Source organism: Amia ocellicauda, chromosome 14 (assembly GCF_036373705.1).
Source record: "Amia ocellicauda isolate fAmiCal2 chromosome 14, fAmiCal2.hap1, whole genome shotgun sequence".
In the NCBI taxonomy this organism is placed as follows: domain Eukaryota; kingdom Metazoa; phylum Chordata; class Actinopteri; order Amiiformes; family Amiidae; genus Amia; species Amia ocellicauda.
In genome coordinates, this window is record NC_089863.1 from 36113918 (window position 1) to 36135084 (window position 21167).

General features: G+C 46.7%; 3 non-coding genes and 11 pseudogenes across 3 annotated transcripts; all 14 read left to right on the plus strand.

Annotated features, from left to right (window-relative positions):
• The first annotated feature begins 16558 nt into the window (after positions 1–16558).
• LOC136769349 (uncharacterized) lies at positions 16559–16677 on the plus strand (annotated as a pseudogene).
• Positions 16678–16885: 208 nt separating this feature from the next.
• On the plus strand, positions 16886–17004 carry LOC136769381 (uncharacterized; annotated as a pseudogene).
• A 210-nt stretch (positions 17005–17214) lies between these two features.
• On the plus strand, positions 17215–17333 carry LOC136769440 (uncharacterized; annotated as a pseudogene).
• Positions 17334–17552: 219 nt separating this feature from the next.
• Positions 17553–17671, plus strand: LOC136768992 (5S ribosomal RNA). Its single transcript, XR_010822057.1, has one exon. It is a non-coding gene; the product is annotated as a 5S ribosomal RNA (ribosomal RNA).
• Positions 17672–17881: 210 nt separating this feature from the next.
• LOC136768974 (uncharacterized) lies at positions 17882–18000 on the plus strand (annotated as a pseudogene).
• Positions 18001–18216: 216 nt separating this feature from the next.
• Positions 18217–18335, plus strand: LOC136769212 (5S ribosomal RNA). The gene has a single exon (XR_010822170.1). It is a non-coding gene; the product is annotated as a 5S ribosomal RNA (ribosomal RNA).
• Positions 18336–18544: 209 nt separating this feature from the next.
• Positions 18545–18663, plus strand: LOC136769064 (uncharacterized; annotated as a pseudogene).
• A 209-nt stretch (positions 18664–18872) lies between these two features.
• LOC136769648 (uncharacterized) lies at positions 18873–18991 on the plus strand (annotated as a pseudogene).
• A 214-nt stretch (positions 18992–19205) lies between these two features.
• On the plus strand, positions 19206–19324 carry LOC136768970 (5S ribosomal RNA). Its single transcript, XR_010822053.1, has one exon. It is a non-coding gene; the product is annotated as a 5S ribosomal RNA (ribosomal RNA).
• A 221-nt stretch (positions 19325–19545) lies between these two features.
• Positions 19546–19664, plus strand: LOC136769328 (uncharacterized; annotated as a pseudogene).
• Positions 19665–19884: 220 nt separating this feature from the next.
• LOC136769608 (uncharacterized) lies at positions 19885–20003 on the plus strand (annotated as a pseudogene).
• A 216-nt stretch (positions 20004–20219) lies between these two features.
• Positions 20220–20338, plus strand: LOC136769594 (uncharacterized; annotated as a pseudogene).
• Positions 20339–20554: 216 nt separating this feature from the next.
• LOC136769011 (uncharacterized) lies at positions 20555–20673 on the plus strand (annotated as a pseudogene).
• A 220-nt stretch (positions 20674–20893) lies between these two features.
• On the plus strand, positions 20894–21012 carry LOC136769359 (uncharacterized; annotated as a pseudogene).
• Positions 21013–21167: the final 155 nt, after the last annotated feature.

Sequence of the window (21167 nt, forward strand, 5' to 3'; positions counted from 1 at the left end):
TGCCTACATTCAACTTAAATATGAAAGTTTCCAAAAACGGCATAGTTTTCTTTAAGGCTATTCAATGCCAAACACAAAATTCTCTCTGCTTTCAGTGCTTGTCCTTCAGCACAATTACACAGGTTCATGATGTTCTCATTTCAATACATTGTTTTCTTATTTAAACTATTTGACTTTGAGCTTACATTGAGAATAAAATCACTTTTGCAAGTAAAACCTGGCCAAGAAAGGAAGCAGCACTACAATAAAACAATACACAGAATACAAAGCAGTTCCTTCAAAAGTGAAAGTGATAAAGAGTGATGTCTGTCAGTAAATTACGTTGAGATACATATTGGTTATTTTGAATTAGGAGTCCAACTTCAATAACTTCTATTAACAAGCCAAAATACAGATCAGAATTACGGGTAATTGAAAATAATATGTAGCGCCTAGGTAAGCTTGGATGTGTTCAGAGAAACACTAAAAACGGACCTTCCTCACACCCGTCTTGTTGAGGTGGACGTGGTCATACAGGTGATGTGGCTGGATGTCTCAGTGGTGTGCCAGGTGGACGTTGGGGAGGAGGGCACATCTTCGGGATACTTCTGCGTTGATGGCCTGGATGATGTGCAGGGGCACGTCTGTGCGGGGCAGCAGTGTGGAGATGGTGATTTTGGCAGTTTGGAATTCCTCTGTGGCTTTCTTTGCCACCTGTCTCAGGGCTGAGGCCACATCGCCCCTGCGGGCACTCAGGTCGTTAGTGCCGGTGTGGATGAGGATGTGTTTGACCTGGCACAGCCTCCTCTTGGAGAGCAGCTCCAGGGCTCTCTGTGCTGTCGGGCACCAAAGCTTTTTCACTTTTCGCCCAGGGAAGAGGCGCCTCTCATCCAGGAACTTCCCATTGGAGTCGCTCAGAATGACCACCTCTGTGTTGACCTGCCACTCCGGGTTTTGCGTCGGGAGTGGTGGGGGCAGCGGGTGTGTTTTAGGGGAGTGGCGTTTCAGGGGTTTGTGTATTAGTGGCAGGTCTGGTGATAGTGGGGGTGTCAGGAGTGGTGGGGAGTGTGGGTGGATCAGTGGGTGCGTCAGTGGGTGCGTCAGGGGTTGTAGGTGTTGTGGGGTCAGTGCAGTGCAGTCTCTGTGCTCCTCTCTTAGCTTCTCCAGCTGGCTCTGCAGGCTCCTCAGCTGGCTGTGCTGGGGTGTCCTGGTCAGCTCCTCCCTCGCTCTGTGCAGCTCCGTCCTCAGGGTTTGGCTCTGCTCCTCCTGGTCTCTCACTGCTGCTCTCAGCTTATGGATCTCAGCCTTGTGGTGCATCTTTAGTCCCTGAACTCCGCAAACTTCAGCTCCAGCACTGATAGGCATTCCTTTAGTGTTTTAATGTTGCTGGAGAGTTTTGGGGAGACAGGGGGGCAGTCTGTGGGAGATGGGGCACTGTCTGGCTCCGTGTGGCTGGGGGCAGACTGCAGGGTGGCCGGCTCTGGCTCGTGTTTCTCTACCTCAGTCTGCTGCTTTGAGGTGTGGAAGCCGAGAGATAATTGGTCCAGGCTGCTCTCGCTGTCCTGCACCATGATGGTCCCGTTGTGGTATACATTAAAAGTGAGCATCACACTGTCTGTGTCTTTCTCTACCAGCACTGAGATCTGCCTGCCTCTGCTAATGCCCCTCTTGTTGTTATTGGGGTATGTCTGGCACAGGGTTTTGTGAAAGGCGGTGGGGTACTGAGTGTAGAACAGTAGATTGTTCTTGACCCTGTTTTCTCCTTTACCGGTGTAGTCTAGGATGAGGGTCTCAGGAGATGCTCTCATCACAGCTTGTTTGTAGTCCTTATAGCCTGTGCAGAGCGAATGTCTTCAGGGTATCGGATTTCAAAAGGCAGCTCTGCAGTCAGACTGCTGTTCGATAGATTTGTATCAGTCTCAGTGGCAGTTGGGCTCTCTCCTACTGTCACTCTATTCAAATTGGAGCTCTGCATTTTCATTGGCTGAGTCAACTACTGAGAATGCTTATTTATTTTATTAATACATATTTTTTTGTTTAATTATTTGTCTCTATAGGTGAAAGGTCTTACCTCCAATTCTTGTCTTCAGCTTTTCTTTTCTGACTTTTCTTCCTGAACTGTCTCTCTGCTTTCTTCTTTTTGTGTTTCTCTTAAAATTATTATTTTTTGAATACTTTTTCTTCTGAATTTCTATTCCATGTCTTCTGTGTATGTTTATAGTGCTATATATTCATTTGTAAATGACAAATTAAATCCGCTTATGTATAAAAACAAATGTTTTTTAGGAGCTCATATTCCTCTCTCTCTCTCTCTCTCTCTCTCTCTCTCTTTCTCTCTCTCCCTCTCAATTCAATTCATTTGTATTGTCAAAGCAATTGGACATACATACATATACATACATACATACATACATACATACATACATCTACACGGAAAATAAATAATAGAATTATGAATCACAATAAGATGTAATGAAGTACAGAAAATGAAAATGTAAAAAAATGTGATCTTTAATACATACAAATAAAGAAAATAGGTTTACTATTTCCAGATTCCTTTTTTGAAATACAATGACATGCATAACAAACAAGTATTTACATTATATTTACAGCCGGTGCTCGTGTGTCACTGTGTCCCTCAGGCTGTGGTAGGCGCTGACATATTGGGCAGCCAGGGTGGCTGTGTGTCCCTCCCCCAGGAGGACTGGCGTTTTTCTTTTTTCTCAGTTTTGTCACAGGTTGGGTGGGCATCCATTATGTTGTTACAGAATTTGTCCCTTATTTTGGGCTAAAGCTTTCCGTGGAGGGGAACGTGGATCAGTTTGTACCATTTTTGGGAGAATCTGCCTTGTTGGGGCGGAGCTGTGACCAGGTGAACAGCAGATCGGGCATAGGTGGGCATGTGGGCAGAGGAGTTGGAAGGCCGGTCAAGCAAATAAGCTTGCTAAGGTACGCAGCAGCAGCAAGCATCCCCCACATCCAGCCAGCCAGCCAGTCTGGCTGGCAGTGACTGAGTGGTTGTCAGACGGCAAGCAACGGAATGTACGTGCTCTGTGATGTCATAGCAGTCAGCTGAGAGAGGCTCGTGATGTCATCGCTGAGCTGGCTGGCTGGCTGGCTCTGTGTGTGTGTGTGTATGTCTGTGTGTGTGTGTGTGTGTCTGTTTGTCTGTTTTTCAGTCTGTCTGTCTCTCTCTCTCTCTCTCTCTCTCTCTCTCTCTCTCTCCCTCTCAATTCAATTCATTTGTATTGTCAAAGCAATTGGACATACATACATGCATACATGCTAGAAAGTCATTACTATGTTATCTTAAAGGCTAACTAAGCAGAACATATATCATTATAGAACAGAGTCCATAGGTCTACACATGGTTTTAGGGAACAGGCACGTAGGTCATACCGTTTGACATTGTTTCCAAGGTTCTCATCGTAAATAACAAACAGAAATCAAACTAGCTTCTGGCCTGACCTTCTAGCTTGACTCTATCTTTCCGCCTTATATACTTGGTGAATAATTGAGGAAGTAGCACCAAGTGACCACATTAGGCTGCCTGAGGGTTTCTGGGGAGTGTAGTTGTCTAGGGTCGGTTTTCTTCCCTAGAGTGCAGACCTTGCAGCAGACCTGGCCTGACATGTCTGCCATGTATGACCCTGCCCCTTGGTTTGTCCCACATCCTCCCCCCCAGCTGCGACCCCATAGGTCGAGCGACAGCCGCAAAAAAGCATGCACCCGGGACAGCCCATCAACATTCCCCATGGCCTTCCCTGGCCTGTGCTGCAGGGTGAAATGAAAATGTTGGAGACTCAAAAACCACCTCATCACACGGGCATTCCTGTCTTTCGAACGATGCATCCAAGTGAGGGGGGCATGGTCAGTGATCAGGGTGAAGTGCCTGCCCAACAAATAGTATCGAAGACTGTCCAAAGCCCACTTCACTGCCAAACATTCTTCTTCAACTACCAAATAATTTATTTCATTGGATTCCAACTTTCTGCTAAGGAACAACACCGGGTGTTCGTGATCACCCATTCTTTGGGACAAAACCACTCCGATCCCCACCTCAGAGGCGTCCGTCCGGACTATAAATTCTTTCTGAAAGTCAGGTACCATTAAAACGGGGTTGCGGCAGAGCGCCTCCTGTAGGCTCCGGAAAGCCCGGTTTGCTGTATCACCCCATCTAACCATATTGGGTTCTGTAGCCTTAGTCATATCAGTCAGAGGGGCCGCTAAGGTAGCATAGTTGGGAATAAACCTCCGGTAATACCCAGTTAACCCTAAAAATGCCCTAACCTGCTTTTTATTGACAGGCCTAGGCCAAGAGTTTATGGCTTCAACCTTGGATATTTGGGGTTTCACCATACCCCTCCCTACTGTATAGCCCAAGTATTTGGCCTCTTCCAACCCCAAATTGCATTTGGTTGGATTAGCCATCAGGCCTGCTGCATGTATTGAATCCAATACCGCTTGGAGCTGAGACAAATGTGATTCCCAATCTGGACTGTGAATGACCACATCATCTAAATATGCTGCCGCATACGTCCTGTGTGGTCTAAGTATGTGGTCCATCAACCTTTGAAAGGTGGCAGGAGCACCATGCAGGCCAAAGGGCATCACTGTGTAGTGAAACAGACCATCTGGGGTTGCAAAGGCTGTTTTTTCTTTGGCACCCGGGGTCAAGGGAATCTGCCAGTAGCCCTTGGCTAAGTCAATAGTTGAAATATAGCGAGCATTCCCAATATTCCCAACAATTCATCTACTCGGGGCATTGGGTATGCATCAAACTTTGAAATTTCATTAACCTTTCTAAAATCATTACAGAATCTCCAGGAGCCATCAGGTTTGGAAACCATGACTATAGGGCTGGACCACTCACTGTGGGATTCTTCAATAACCCCTGCCTCCAGCATTTCCTTAACCTCATTTCTAATAGTGTTCCTGCGAGCTTCTGGTACCCTGTAAGGCCTCATATTTACCTTCTTTCCTGGGAGAGACACAATGTTGTGAGAGACTAAATGGGTACGCCCCGGTATGCCTGAGAAAACTTCCCTATTATGTATTATCAAGTCGTTCACCTCCTTCAACTGGTCAGGTGACAAGGCAGCTGCAATATTCACCTTCGGTGTCCCTAGTGGCTGAGGGGGGTAAGTCAACATCAACACTTCCCTGTCCTTCCAGGCTTTTATTAAGTTGACATGATATATTTGTTCTGGGGGTCGGCGGCCGGGTTGCTGAACCTTATAGTTCACTTCCCGTATTCGCTCTATAATCTCATAAGGTCCAATCCACGTAGCCAGAAATTTACATTCTACAGTGGGAACCAACACCAACACCCTATCACCAGGCTGGAACACCCTCAGTGTAGCCTGACGATTATAGGCGAATTGTTGGTGTTCCTGTGCCTGCCTTAGGTGCTCTCTCACAATGGGAGTGACTGTGGCTATTCTCTCTTGCATAGCATTGATGTGCTCGACTACACTCCGGAAAGGAGTGGACTCGTGTTCCCACGTTTCACGGGCTATGTCTAATATCCCCCTGGGGTGCCTCCCATATAACAGTTCAAAAGGCGAAAAGCCCAGGGAAGCCTGTGGGACTTCCCTAATGGCAGACATCAAGTAGGGCAGCATGAATTCCCAATTTTTCCCATCCTTATCGATTACCTTTCTTAGCATGGACTTCAGGGTCCTATTAAATCTCTCAACCAACCCATCTGTTTGTGGGTGGTAGACTGATGTTCTCAACTGCTTAACCTGCAACAATTTACACAGATCGGTCATAACCTTAGACATAAAGGGTGTGCCCTGATCTGTTAATATCTCCCTCGGTATCCCCACCCTACTACACATCAACATTAGCTCTTTTGCAATACCTTTTGAAGCCATGGTCCGCAGTGGAATGGCTTCTGGGTACCTGGTGGCATAATCCAAAATAACCAGTATATACTGATGCCCTCTGGCTGATTTCGGGAGAGGTCCCACCACATCCATAGCTATCCTAGCAAAGGGGGTCTCTATGATGGGCAAAGGGACCAGTGGGCTTCTGAAGGCTGGTTTAGGAGCATGTAGTTGACATTCAGGACATGAGCTACAATGTTCTGTCACGTCTGCATGTACGCCTGGCCAGTAAAACCTCCTCAGGAGTCTATCCTTGGTTTTGTCCATCCCCAGATGTCCCCCCAGGATATGCCCATGTGCCAGATTGAGAACTGTTCGTCTGAATGGGGTGGGAACTAGCAATTGCTCCACAATGTCCACCCCTATCTTATTTACACGGTACAATAGGTCATTTTTTACCATAAAATAAGGATAAGCTGTTGGCGGGTCTGCAGTAGTCATAGGGGTCCCATTTACTACCTTCACATTTTCTTTAGCATAGTGTAGAGTGAGATCTCGCACCTGTGCGCTGCCAAAATCAGTGGGGAGTCCCTCTAACACTGACACTTCTACATTGTCAGCTTCAGGGGTCTCTATGAATGGATTCTCACCCACCCTGCTAGTGCTGGGTTCCTCACCCTCCATAGGGTCATCTACGTCACTACATTCCACCCCTATGTTTTCAGTTTAATTTTCCCCAACCAAAACCTTCACTGTCGACTCAACTGGAACCAGGTCTACTTTTAGCTCTAGTTGTGGGATCAAGGCAACTTCTGGCTTACAGTTTTCAGTGTGCATTTCCAATTTACTATGTTTTCTATCTAGTTTTCCAAAATTAGGAAAATATCGTCCCAGTATCACATCATATGGCATGTTGGGTACCACACCGACTTCGTAATCTAGTTTCCCGGCCTCTGTCTGTATGTTTACAAGGGCTGTGGGATAGGGGCGTGTGTCACCATGTGTGCATGTGATACTGAGCTCCTGATGTCTATCCAGCTTGTTGGTCGCTACTAATTTTTCTGTGACCAGTGTAACCATACTGCCAGAGTCGAGTAGAGCAGCCACTTCTTTCTCATCGACTATCACTGTACACATGTGTTTTGGATTAGGTACTCCGCCTATGAAAACATCCGTCCCAACAGGGCAGGCATAAAATACCGGTTTCTCTTTCCCCATATCACACACATTACATTGCATTGGTTCCTCTCTACCTGGGCAGTGGGCCGCAATATGTCCTACTTTGTCACAATTGTAGCAGACAATTGGTTGTGATGGTGACCCCCTATAACCCTTAGTCTCGGCTTTAGGCCCCACCTTTGCCCCCCCCAGTCTTGCTCTTTTCTTCCAACCCAGCGCGTCATGTTTCCCAGAGTACTTTGGAACCATCTTACCCGGTCCGCTGGTTCGTCATGGCCTGGGGAACGAGTTTTTAACCTCCGGTACATGCTCTGCTGCTCCGGCTGTATAGAACCGCTCTACAATGGCCACCAAGGTGTCAGCGGACAGCACCTCATTCTGGCCAACCCAGCGTCGAACGTCCTTGGGCAAACAGCGTTGGTAGTTGTCAAGGACTATGGCCTCCACCACCTCGGCTGATGAATGGACCTCTGGCTGTAGCCATTTCCTGGCCAGATGGATCAGATCAAACATCTGCGTTCGGATTGGTTGTCCTGGTTGGTAGGCCCACTGCTGAAACCGATGTGCCCTCACTGCGGTGGTCACGCCCAATCGGGTCATTATCTCCGCTTTCAATTTATCATAGTCCTGGGCGTCCTTCAGCTCCAGATCAAAGTACGCTTTCTGTGCATCCCCTGCCAGATAAGGTGCCACAAGCCCTGCCCAGGAATCTTTTGGCCATCCCTCTCTCTGCTGTCCTCTCAAAGGTCATAAGGAAGGCCTCAACATCGTCCTGTTTTGTCATTTTCTGCAGAAAGTGATTGGTGCGGGGAGTGGAATGGGTTGCAGCCCCCTGTGGCCCAATCCTGGTTGCAAGTGCTTCAACACTCTCTTTCAGCTCTTTAGTCACCTTTTCCTGCTCTTCTCTAAACATTTTATTTGTATCATGCTGGACCTGCTGTGCTTCCTGATGCATCCGCATAGCATCCTGGTGAGCCACCTGCTGCACCCTGGTCGCTTCCTGTTGGGCTATTACAGCCTGTAGTTTTTTTTTTTTGGATAAAAAAATTCACTCAGCCAGTCTGGGTTTCATGAGGTGCTGCCCGCATTCTACACCAAATGTGACAAAACGCCTTGGCTGTACACATGTGCGGGTCTTCTCTGTGATCTTCTTAGGAGTAAAAACCAGTCATGACCCAGGGAGGAGGTTGCAAATACAGGGCTGTGCCTGTATGTTTACTTCAAACAAAACAAATCTGAAAACAAAACCTAACTCACACTGGAGTTGTAACTAATCTTACATAATCATTCTATTTTAAACAAAGTCTGGAATAAATAAGTCTTGGCTTTCTCCTTATGAGCTACCTCTGTTTTCCAGATAACTCACCCTATTGTCTCTCACTTCTCTCTCTCTCAGGCCCGCCTTATATACCTGGTGAATAATTGAGGAAGTAACACCAAGTGACCACATTAGGTGCTAGAATGGCTGCCTGAGGGTTTCTGGGGAGTGTAGTTGCCTAGGGTCGGTATTCTACCCTAGAGTACACACCTTGCAGCAGACCTGGCCTGACATATCTGCCATGTATGACCCTGCCCCTTGGTTTGTCACAATACATACATACATACATATACACGGAAAATAAATAATAGAATTATGAATCACAATAAGATGTAATGAAGTACAGAAAAAGAAAATGTAATAAAATGTGATCTTTAATACATACAAATAAAGAAAATAGGTATACCATTTCCAGATTCCTTTTTTGAAATACAATGACATGCATTACAAACGAGTATTTACATTATATTTACAGCCGGTGCTCGTGTGTCACTGTGTCCCTCAGGCTGTGGTTGGCGCTGACATATTGGGCAGAATGTGTCCCTTATTTTGGGCTAAAGCTTTCTGTGGAGGGGAACGTGGGTGAGTTTGTACCATTCTTGGGGGGCTCTGCCTTGTTGGGGCGGAGCTGTGATCCAGGTGAACAGCAGATCGGGCATAGGTGGGCATGTGGGCAGAGGAGTAGGAAGGCCGGTCAAGCAAATAAGCTTGCTAAGGTACGCAGCAGCAGCAAGCAGCCCCCCCATCCAGCCAGCCAGCCAGTCTGGCTGGCAGTGACTGAGTGGTTGACAGACGGCAAGCAACGGAATGTACGTGCTCTGTGATGTCATAGCAGTCAGCTGAGAGAGGCTCGTGATGTCATGGCTGAGCTGGCTGGCTGTCTGGCTGGCTGGCTCTGTGTGTGTGTGTGTGTGTGTGTGTGTGTGTGTGTGTGCGTGTGTCTGTCTGTCTGTCAATTCATTTCAATTCAATTCAAAGGTGCTTTATTGGCATGATCTATCACAATATTGCCAAAGCAGATACAAATGTTCTATCAATCAAGACAAAACATTGCAATACAAGATTCAGTGGAACAAATATAGTACACATTGAAATAAAATTAAGTAGGATATAAACCATATTTGTTGTTTGTATCAAAATTTGTGTCATGACATCAGAAAAATCACTGTTTTTATTTTGTTTTGCAAATGGAGTGCCACAGGCTGGTGTCTACACACTGTCTCGCAGGCTGTGGCAGGTGGATACATATTGCGCTGCTAAGAAGGCAGTGCGCTCCTCCTCTCCCAGCAGGACGGGGAGTTTGCAGCAATCGGGGATCATGCTGAACTCAGGGATATGCATTTTTAATATTTTAAAGTATGTCTCCCTGATTTTTGTGTATTTAGGGCAGGACAGCAGGAAATGCGCCTGTGTTTCGACCTCCCCTAGGTCACACTGGCTGCACAGCCGCTCTTCTCTGGCAACCCAGAATTTTCTGTAGCGGCCTTTTTCAATGGCGAGGCTGTGGTCACTGAGCCTGTATTTAGTTAGATTTTGTCTCTCTTTTATATTTTGGATTTTTAAGTATTCAGCCAATGTAATGTTTCTATTCAGGGCCTGGTAGCATTCCAATTTGTTTTGTAATTCTAATTCGTGTCTCTAATCTTTTGTGTATTTGCTTTTCAGGTACATGTCAATTTTCCCAATTGTTGTTGTTTTGGTCATTGTGTGTTCGGGCTCTGTGAGCCTCAGAGCCGTGGGGGCGTTTCTGTGTACGTGTAAGATGTTTTTATTAAATTCTAGGTGGAATATTTCCATGGGGCTTTTGTCCCAATTGTTGTTATTGAGGTTCATGAGGGGACCCCACACTTCGCTCCCATATAGCAGGATTGGTTGGATGATGGAGTTTAATATTTTAATCCAAATACTTATTGGTATTGTTGTTTTCCCAAATTGTGTCTTTATGGCATAAAATGCCCGGCGTGCCTTGTCTTTTAATGCGTTTATAGCCAGGCTGAAGCTCCCTGACGCACTGATGGTCAGGCCAAGGTAGTTGTATCTGGTGCAGTGCTCTAATCCAGTGCTGCCCAGAGTGAAGCGGTACCTGTTTCCCTGAGATGGGGCTTTTTTCTGGAAAACCATAACTCTGGTCTTGTCCAGATTGACTGCCAGGGCCCATTTCTGACAGTACTGCTCTAGCAGCGCCAGGTTCTGCTGAAGCCCCTGCTCTGTGGGCGACAGCAGCACCAGGTCGTCTGCATAGAGCAGGAACTTGATCTCTGTGTCATGGAGAGTTAGGCTGCGGGCGTCAGACTGCTCCAACACTGTGGCCAACTCGATGATGTAGATGTTGAACAGTGTTGGACTCAGACTGCAGCCCTGTCTCACTCCCCGCCCCTGAGTGAAGAACTCTGTTCTTGAGTTGCCAATTTGAACTCCGCATTTGTTTTCAGAATACATTGATTTAATGATGTCATAAACTTTACCCCCTACACCACTCTGTAGAAGTTTATAAAATAATCCCTTGTGCCAGATTGAGTCAAATGCCTTTCTAAAGTCTACAAAACAGGCAAATATTTTTCCTTTATTGTTTTGGGTATATTTATTTATGAGGGTGTGTAGAGTGTAAATATGATCGGTTGTGCGGTGTTTTGGTAGGAAGCCAATCTGACTCTTATTCAGGACACTGTGCTTGGTAAGGAAGGCCAGTATCTGGGCGTTGATGATACTGCAGAACACCTTCCCCAGGTTACTGCTCACACAGCTGCCCCAGTAGTTATTGGGGTCTAATTTGTCTCCACTTTTAAAAATCGGGGTGATCAATCCTTGATTCCCGACCTCAGGGAAACACCCGGCTCTCAGCACCAGGTTAAAGAGTTTGAGCAGAGCCTCCTGCAGCTGCGGGCTGCTGTGCTTCAGCATCTCAGGGCTGATGCTGTCGGGGCCGCTGGCTTTCCTGGGTTTGAGGATTTTGAGTTGATGTTTTAGTTCCTGTATTGTAAATGGGTTATCTAAGGGATTTTGGTTATTCTTAATGATTTCTTCCAATTTATTTAGGTTTTTTAATATTTTAACCTGTTCTGGCTTTGGATTGTTTTCAACATTTTGGTAAAATTTTTCAAAGTGTGTTTTCCAGATTTCTCCATTTTGAATTGGTATTTCATTTTTTGTTTTTGGGGTATTTATTCTGCCCATATAGTGGTCTTTTTTCTTACTGAGGAGTTGCTTGTAGTGCCGCAGGGCCTGGCAGTAGCTGAGGCGAGCCTCCTGGTTGTCGGGCTCTCTGTGTTTAGTGTTGGAGAGATGTCTCAGGTGTTTCCTAGAAGTTTCACACTCCTGGTCACACCACTGTTCTTTTTTTCTTTTAGACGATTTCATATTTTGGTTTTTAATTGTTTTAATGTTTGATTTTAAAGCCAGTCTCTCAAATATTTCATTCAGTGTTTTGGTGGCTGAGTTTATTCCGTTTTGGTTTATTTGATAGTGTGAGGATTGATATCTGTCTAACATGTTTTCAATCTCATCACTATTCAGGGCTCTTGTGTAGTTCTCTGTGCTGGGCTCTGACCATCTCTAACTGGGTGGCAGGGAGACCAGTTTTGTGGGAAGTTTGGCTCTGACTTGTGGCTGCGCTGATCTTTTTAGGTAAAGTGTTATTTGGCTGTGGTCTGATAGTGGAGATTGTTGTCTGACTATAAACGCATTGTTGGCTTGTGGGTCCAGGTCAGTTATGGCGTAGTCCACCACACTGCTGCCCAGAGCCGAGCAGTATGTGAATCTCCCCAGAGAGTACCCCCTGGTCCTGCCATTGATGATATATAGACCCAGGCTTTTACATAGGCGCACTACCTGCTTCCTGCTCTTGTTTACCACGCTGTCGTGGCTGTGTCAGTGTGGAGGTGTGTGTGTGGCACAGCGGGGAGTCTCCGAACAGGTGTGTGTTCCCCTCTGTATTGATGTAGTCCATCTCTCTGCCAGTCCTGGCATTGAGATCGCCACACAGCAGTACAGAGCCCAGGGTCTGGAAGTGGCAGATTTCGTTTTGAAGCTCATGAAAGCCTTCCTCATTATAGTAGGGGGAGTCTGCGGGTGGCATATAAATTGCACATAGGTATATATCTGTGTTATTTTGTAGGGTGTCTTTTCTGATTTTCATCCACAGGTGTGTGTCTCCTCTCTGTACTGGGCATAGGGCTGCTCGGAGCTCCTCCCTGTACCACACGATAATCCCCCACGAGGCCCTGCCACACCTGACTTTGGGTTTTTTATAGGAGGGCACAATCAGCTCCCTGTATCCATTGTATCCATCCAGTGTATAGACATATCTGCACAGCACCAAGTCTCTACAAGAATGAAAACATCTGAACTATTTACAGTGTTGATCAGTTCAGGGCCTGTGCTCTTCATTCCAAAAGTTGAGGAGCGTAAACCCTGCATATTCCAACTGCTTATTTTAAAGGACATGTTAATATATTTTATTATACTTGTCTCTTCTACATAAGAAAGTTTAATTTGTGGTCTACAACTGATATTATATTACTATTAATAATTATATATGGATATACATAATAATCACTCAAAGATTTTATCTTTGCATCAAAATATCAGAATAATTAAATCACATTTTTTCTTACTCTCCATCTCCACAACCATATATATGTGTGTTGAGGCTCAGTTAACTCAGCAGTGTGGTACAGATGACACTGAGGAGTTGCCTTATCTGGGCCAGCTGGGCAGCATCGGGCTTCCAGGCTCTGGAAGCCGCTGCTGCGTGGCTGTGTGGCTGTGCTGGTCCCCGGCTGTCCGCTCTGCTGTGCTGGATGGGCCCTCTGGGGATGGGGGGGTGGGGAATGGGGCCGTGGGGTCTCAGGGGCTGGGGCTGGGGTGGAGCCGGTGGCTGGGGATGTGGCCGGGGGCTGGGGGGTTTGCTCCTGGTCTCGAGGTGGGGGTGTGTGGGGTTTCGGCCCAGGGTTGTGTCCTTGAGGACCTTTGAGATGATCCTCACACCCGTCTTGTTGAGGTGGACGTGGTCATACAGGTGATGTGGCTGGATGTCTCAGTGGTGTGCCAGGTGGACGTTGGGGAGGAGGGCACATCTTCGGGACACTTCTGCGTTGATGGCCTGGATGATGTGCAGGGGCACGTCTGTGCGGGGCAGCAGTGTGGAGATGGAAATTTTGGCAGTTGGGAATTCCTCTGTGGCTTTCGTTGCTACCTGTCTCAGGGCTGAGGCCACATCGCCCCTGCGGGCACTCAGGTCGTTAGTGCCGGTGTGGATGAGGATGTGTTTGACTTGGCAAAGCCTCCTCTTGGAGAGCAGCTCCAGGGCTCTCTGTGCTGTGGAGCACCAAAGCTTTTTCACTTTTCGGCCAGGGAAGAGTCGCCTCTCAACCAGGAACTTCCCATTGGATTCGCTCAGAATGACCACCTCTGCGTTGACCTGCTACTCCGGGTTTGCGTCGGGAGTGGTGGGGGCAGCGGGTGTGTTTTGGGGGAGTGGCGTTTCAGGGGGTTGTGTATTAGTGGCAGGTCTGGTGATAGTGGGTGTGTCAGGAGTGGTGGGGAGTGTGGGTGGATCAGTGGGTGCGTCAGGGGTTGGAGGTGTTGTGGGGTCAGTGCAGTGCAGTCTCTGTGCTCCAGTGATGTGTAGCTCCTCTCTTAGCTCCTCCAGCTGGCTCTGCAGGCTCCTTAGCTGGCTGTGCTGGGGTGTCCTGGTCAGCTCCTCCCTCGCTCTGCGCAGCTCCGTCCTCAGGGTTTGGCTCTGCTCCTCCAGGTCTCTCACTGCTGCTCTCAGCTCATGGATCTCAGCCTTGTGCTGCATCTTTAGTCTGTGCATCTCATCCCGGAGCTGATCGCACAAGGAGGTCTGGGCCAGGGTGCTCAAGGTCTGCTCCCTGAACTCCGCAAACTCCAGCTCCAGCACTGATAGGCATTCCTTTAGTGTTTTAATGTTGCTGGAGAGTTTTGGGGAGACAGGGGGGCAGTCTGTGGGAGATGGGGCACTGTCTGGCTCCGTGTGGCTGGGGGCAGACTGCAGGGTGGCCGGCTCTGGCTCTTGTTTCTCTACCTCAGTCTGCTGCTTTGAGGTGTGGAAGCCGAGAGCTAATTGGTCCAGGCTGCTCTCGCTGCCCTGCACCATGATGGTCCCGTTGTGGTATACATTAAAAGTGAGCATCACACTGTCTGTGTCTTTCTCTACCAGCACTGAGATCTGCCTGCCTCTGCTAATGCCCCTCTTGTTGTTATTGGGGTATGTCTGGCACAGGGTTTTGTGAAAGGCGGTGTAGAACAGTAGATTGTTCTTGACCCTGTTTTCTCCTTTACCGGTGTAGTCTAGGATGAGGGTCTCAGGAGATGCTCTCATCACAGCTTGTTTGTAGTCCTTCTTAGCCTGTGCAGAGCGAATGTCTTCAGGGTATCGGATTTCAAAAGGCAGCTCTGCAGTCAGACTGCTGTTTGATAGATTTCTATCAGTCTCAGTGGCAGTTGGGCTCTCTCCTACTGTCACTCTATTCAAATCGGAGCTCTGCATTTTCATTGGCTGAGTCAACTACTGAGAATGCTTATTTATTTTATTAATACATATTTTTTTGTGTAATTATTTGTCTCTTACCTCCAATTCTTGTCTTCAGCTTTTCTTTTCTGACTTTTCTTCCTGAACTGTCTCTCTGCTTTCTTCTTTTTGTGTTTCTCTTAAAATTATTATTTTTTGAATACTTTTTCTTCTGAATTTCTATTCCATGTCTTCTGTGTATGTTTATAGTGCTATATATTCATTTGTAAATGACAAATTAAATCCGCTTATGTATAAAAACAAATGTTTTTTAGGAGCTCATTTTCCTCCCTCTCTCTCTCTCTCTCTCTCTCTCTCTCTCTCAATTAATTTCATTTGTATTGTCAAAGCAATTGGACATACATACACATACATACATATACACTCACCTAAAGGATTATTAGGAACACCTGTTCAATTTCTCATTAATGCAATTATCTAATCAACCAATCACATGGCAGTTGCTTCAATGCATTTAGGGGTGTGGTCCTGGTCAAGACAATCTCCTGAACTCCAAACTGAATGTCTGAATGGGAATGAAAGGTGATTTAAGCAATTTTGAGCGTGGCATGGTTGTTGGTGCCAGACGGGCCGGTCTGAGTATTTCACAATCTGCTCAGTTACTGGGATTTTCACGCACAACCATTTCTAGGGTTTACAAAGAATGGTGTGAAAAGGGAAAAACATCCAGTATGCGGCAGTCCTGTGGGCGAAAATGCCTTGTTGATGCTAGAGCTCAGAGGAGAATGGGCCGACTCGATTCAAGCTGATAGAAGAGCAACTTTGACTGAAATAACCACTCGCTACAACCGAGGTATGCAGCAAAGCATTTGTGATGCCACAACACGTACAACCTTGAGGCGGATGGGCTACAACAGCAGAAGACCCCACTGGGTACCACTCATCTCCACTACAAATAGGAAAAAGAGGTGAGACATTCAGATGGTAGAGTCAGAATTTGGCGTAAACAGAATGAGAACATGGATCCATCAAGTCTTGTTACCACTGTGCAGGCTGGTGGTGGTGGTGTAATGGTGTGGGGGATGTCTTCTTGGCACACTTTAGGCCCCTTAGTGCCAATTGGGCATCGTTTAAATGCTACGGCCTACCTGAGCATTGTTTCTGACCACGTCCATCCCTTTTTGACCACCATGTACCCATCCTCTGATGGCTACTTCCAGCAGGATAATGCACCATGTCACAAAGGTGGAATCATTTCAAATTGGTTTCTTGAACATGAAAATGAGTTCACTGTACTAAACTGGCCCCCACCGTCACCAGATCTCAACCCAATAGAGCATCTTTGGGATGTGGTGGAACGGGAGCTTCGTGCCCTGGATGTGCATCCCACAAATCTCCATCAACTGCAAGATGCTATCCTATCAATATGGGCCAACATTTCTAAAGAATGCTTTCAGCACCTTGTTGAATCAATGCCACGTAGAATTAAAGCAGTTCTGAAGGCGAAAGGGGGTAAAACACAGTATTAGTATGGTGTTCCTAATAATCCTTTAGGTGAGTTCATCGTAGCTCTTAATACTCTCTATCTGTCTGGAGGAGATTTAATTGAAGTATTGTACACGCACCCAGCTACTGTCAACACCCTTTCCTGCACTGATATTTTTTCCTCCATTATTCTATATATTTTTTTTTTTTTTTGCTGGAAATTCCGTCAATACCCGCCAGCCTTTAAGAGACATCATGCAGCCAGACATCTCGGCTTGCGGCCACACCGTCCTGAATGCGCCCGATCTCGTCAGATCTCGGAAGCTAAACGGGGCAGGACCTGGTCAGTACTTGAATGTGAGACCTCCTGGAAATACCTGGTGCTGCAAGCTTTTACGTCTCCTGGGTAACTTCATCGTAGCTCTTAATACTCTCTTTCTGTCTCCAGGAGATATAATTGAAGAATTGTACACGTACCCGGCTACTTTCAACACCCTTTGCTGCACTGGTATATTTCCCTCTATTTTTCTTTTTTTTTTTGCTGGCAGTTCCGTCAATACCCGCCAGCCTTTAAGAGACATCATGCAGCCAGGCATCTTGGCTTGCGCCCACACCATCCTGAACGCGCCCGATCTCGTCAGATCTCGGAAGCTAAACGGGGCAGGGCCTGGTCAGTACTTGGATGGGAGACTTCCTAGAAATACCAGGTGCTGCAAGCTTTTTACGTCTCCTGGGTAACTTCATCGTAGCTCTTAATACTCTCTTTCTGTCTCCAGGAGATATAATTGAAGAATTGTACACGTACCCGGCTACTTTCAACACCCTTTGCTGCACTGGTATATTTCCCTCTATTTTTCTTTTTTTTTTTTGCTGGCAGTTCCGTCAATACCCGCCAGCCTTTAAGAGACATCATGCAGCCAGGCATCTCGGCTTGCGGCCACACCATCCTGAACGCGCCCGATCTCGTCAGATCTCGGAAGCTAAATGGGGCAGGACCTGGTCAGTACTTGAATGTGAGACCTCCTGGAAATACCAGGTGCTGCAAGCTTTTACGTCTCCTGGGTAACTTTATCGTAGCTCTTAATACTCTCTTTCAGTCTGCAGGAGATATAATTGAAGAATTGTACACGTACCCGGCTACTTTCAACACCCTTTCCTGCACTGATATTTTTCCCTCCATTTTTCTATTTTTTTTTTTTTTCTTTTTGCTGGAAGTTCCGTCAATACCCGCCAACCTTTAAGAGACATCATGCAGCCAGGCCTTTCGGCTTGTGGCCACACCGTCCTGAATGCGCCCGATCTCGTCAGATCTCGGAAGCTAAACGGGGCAGGGCCTGGTCAGTACTTGGATGGGAGACCTCCTAGAAATACCAGGTGCTACAAGCTTTTTACGTCTCCTGGGTAACTTCATCGTAGCTCTTAATACTCTCTTTCTGTCTCCAGGAGATATAATTGAAGAATTGTACACGTACCCGGCTACTTTCAACACCCTTTGCTGCACTGGTATATTTCCCTCTATTTTTCTTTTTTTTTTTTGCTGGCAGTTCCGTCAATACCCGCCAGCCTTTAAGAGACATCATGCAGCCAGGCATCTTGGCTTGCGGCCACACCATCCTGAACTCGCCCGATCTCGTCAGATCTTGGAAGCTAAACGGGGCAGGACCTGGTCGGTACATGAATGTGAGACCTCCTAGAAATACCTGGTGCTGCAAGCTTTTACGTCTCCTGGGTAACTTTATCGTAGCTCTTAATACTCTCTATCTGTCTGGAGGAGATATAATTGAAGTATTGTACACGTACCCAGCTACTGTCAACACCCTTTGCTGCATGATATTTTTCCATCCATTTTTCTTTTTTTTTTTTTTTTTTTTGCTGGAAGTTCCGTCAATACCCGCCAACCTTTAAGAGACATCATGCAGCCAGGCCTCTTGGCTTGCGGCCACACCGTCCTGAATGCGCCCGATCTCGTCAGATCTCGGAAGCTAAACGGGGCAGGGCCTGGTCAGTAGTTGGATGGGAGACCTCCTAGTAATACCAGGTGCTGCAAGCCTTTTACGTCTCCTGGGTAACTTCATCGTAGCTCTTAATACTCTCTTTCTGTCTGGAGGAGATATAATTGAAGAATTGTACACGTACCTGGCTACTTTCAACACCCTTTGCTGCACTGGTATATTTCCCTCTATTTTTTTTTTTTTTTTTGCTGGCAGTTCCGTCAATACCCGCCAGCCTTTAAGAGACATCATGCAGCCAGGCATCTTGGCTTGCGGCCACACCATCCTGAACGCGGCCGATCTCGTCAGATCTCGGAAGCTAAACGGGGCAGGACCTGGTCAGTACATGAAAGTGAGACCTCCTGGAATTACCTAGTGCTGCAAGCTTTTACGTCTCCTGGGTAACTTTATCGTAGCTCTTAATACTCTCTTTCTGTCTGGAGAAGATATAATTGAAGAATTGTACACGTACCCGTCTACTTTCAACACCCTTTGCTGCACTGGTATTTTTCCCTCTATTTTTCTTTTTTTGTTTTGCTGGCAGTTCCGTCAATACCCGCCAGCCTTTAAGAGACATCATGCAGCCAGGCATCTCGGCTTGCGGCCACACCATCCTGAACGCGCCCGATCTCGTCAGATCTCGGAAGCTAAACGGGGCAGGACCTGGTCAGTACATGAATGTGAGACCTCCTGGAAATACCTTGTGCTGCAAGCTTTTACGTCTCCTGGGTAACTTTATCGTAGCTCTTAATACTCTCTATCTGTCTGGAGGAGATTTAATTGAAGTATTGTACACGCACCCAGCTACTGTCAACACCCTTTGCTGCACTGATATTTTTCCATCCATCCATTTTTTTTTTTTTTTTTTTGCTGGAAGTTCCGTCAATACCCGCCAACCTTTAAGAGACATCATGCAGCCAGGCCTTTCGGCTTGTGGCCACACCGTCCTGAATGCGCCCGATCTCGTCAGATCTCGGAAGCTAAACGGGGCAGGGCCTGGTCAGTACTTGGATGGGAGACCTCCTAGAAATACCAGGTGCTGCAAGCTTTTTACGTCTCCTGGGTAACTTCATCGTAGCTCTTAATACTCTCTTTCTGTCTCCAGGAGATATAATTGAAGAATTGTACATGTACCCGGCTACTTTCAACACCCTGTCCTGCACTGATATTTTTCCCTCCATTTTTCTATTTATTTATTTTTTATTTTTTGCTGGAAGTTCCGTCAATACCCGCCAGCCTTTAAGAGACATCATGCAGCCCGGCCTCTTGGCTTGCGGCCACACCGTCCTGAACACGTCCGATCTCATCAGATCTCGGAAGCTAAACGGGGCAGGGCCTCGTCAGTACTTGGATGGGAGACCTCCTGGAAATACCTGGTGCTGCAAGCCTTTTACGTCTCCTGGGAAACTTCATCGTAGCTCTTAATACTCTCTATCTGTCTGGAGGAGATATAATTGAAGTATTGTACACGTACCCGGCTACTTTCAACAGCCTTTGCTGCACTGATATTTTTCCCTCCATTTTCCTTTTTTTTTTTTTTTTTTTTTTGCTGGAAGTTCCGTCAATACCCGCCAACCTTTAAGAGACATCATGCAGCCAGGCCTTTCGGCTTGTGGCCACACCGTCCTGAATGCGCCCGATCTCGTCAGATCTCGGAAGTTAAATGGGGCAGGACCTGGTCAGTACTTAAATGTGAGACCTCCTGGAAATACCAGGTGCTGCCAGCTTTTTACGTCTCCTGGGAAACTTCATCGTAGCTCTTAATACTCTCTTTCTGTCTCCAGGAGATATAATTGAAGAATTGTACACGTACCCGGCTACTTTCAACACCCTTTTCTGCACTGATATTTTTCCCTCCATTTTTCTTTTTTCTTCATTATTTTGCTGGAAGTTCCGTCAATATCCTCCAGCCTTTAAGAGACATCATGCAGCCAGGCCTCTTGGCATGCGGACACATTGTCCTGAATGCGCCCGATCTCATCAGATCTCGGAAGCTAAACGGGGCAGGGCCTGGTCAGTACTTGAATGTGAGAACTCGTGGAAATACCTGGTGCTGCAAGCTTTTTACGTCTCCTGGGTAACTTTATCATAGCTCTTCATTCTCTTTTTCTGTCTGGAGGAGATATAATTGAAGCATTGTACACGTACCCGGCTACTTTCAACACCCTTTGCAGCAGTGGTATTTTTCCCTCCATTTTTCTTTTTTCTTTTTTATTTTGCTGGAAGTTCCGTCAATACCCTCCAGCCTTTAAGAGACATCATGCAGCCAGGCCTCTTGGCATGCGGACACATTGTCCTGAACGCGCCCGAACTCATCAGATCTCGGAAGCTAAACGGGGCAGGACCTGGTCAGTACTTGAATGTGAGACCTCCTAGAAAAACCTGGTGCTGCAAGCTTTTTACTTCTCCTGGGTAACTTTATCGTAGCTCTTAATACTCTCTTTCAGTCTGGAGGAGATATAATTGAAGAATTGTACACGTACCCGGCTACTTTCAACACCCTTTCCTGCACTGATATTTTTCCCTCCATTTTTCTATTTTTTTTTTTTTTTTTAATGCTGGAAATTCCGTCAATACCCGCCAGCCTTTAAGAGACATCATGCAGCCAGGCGTCTCGGCTTGTGGCCACACCGTCCTGAACGCGCCCGATCTCGTCAGATCTCGGAAACTAAACGGGGCAGGACCTGGTCAGTACTTGGATGGGAGACCTCCTGGAAGTACCAGGTGCTGCAAGCTTTTTACGTCACCTGGGGAACTTCGTCGTAGCTTTTAATACTCTCTTTCTGTCTGGAGGAGATTTAATTGAAGAATTGTACACGTACCCGGCTACTTTCAACACCCTTTACTGCACAGATATTTTTCCCTCCATTTTTCTTTTTTCTTTTTTTTTT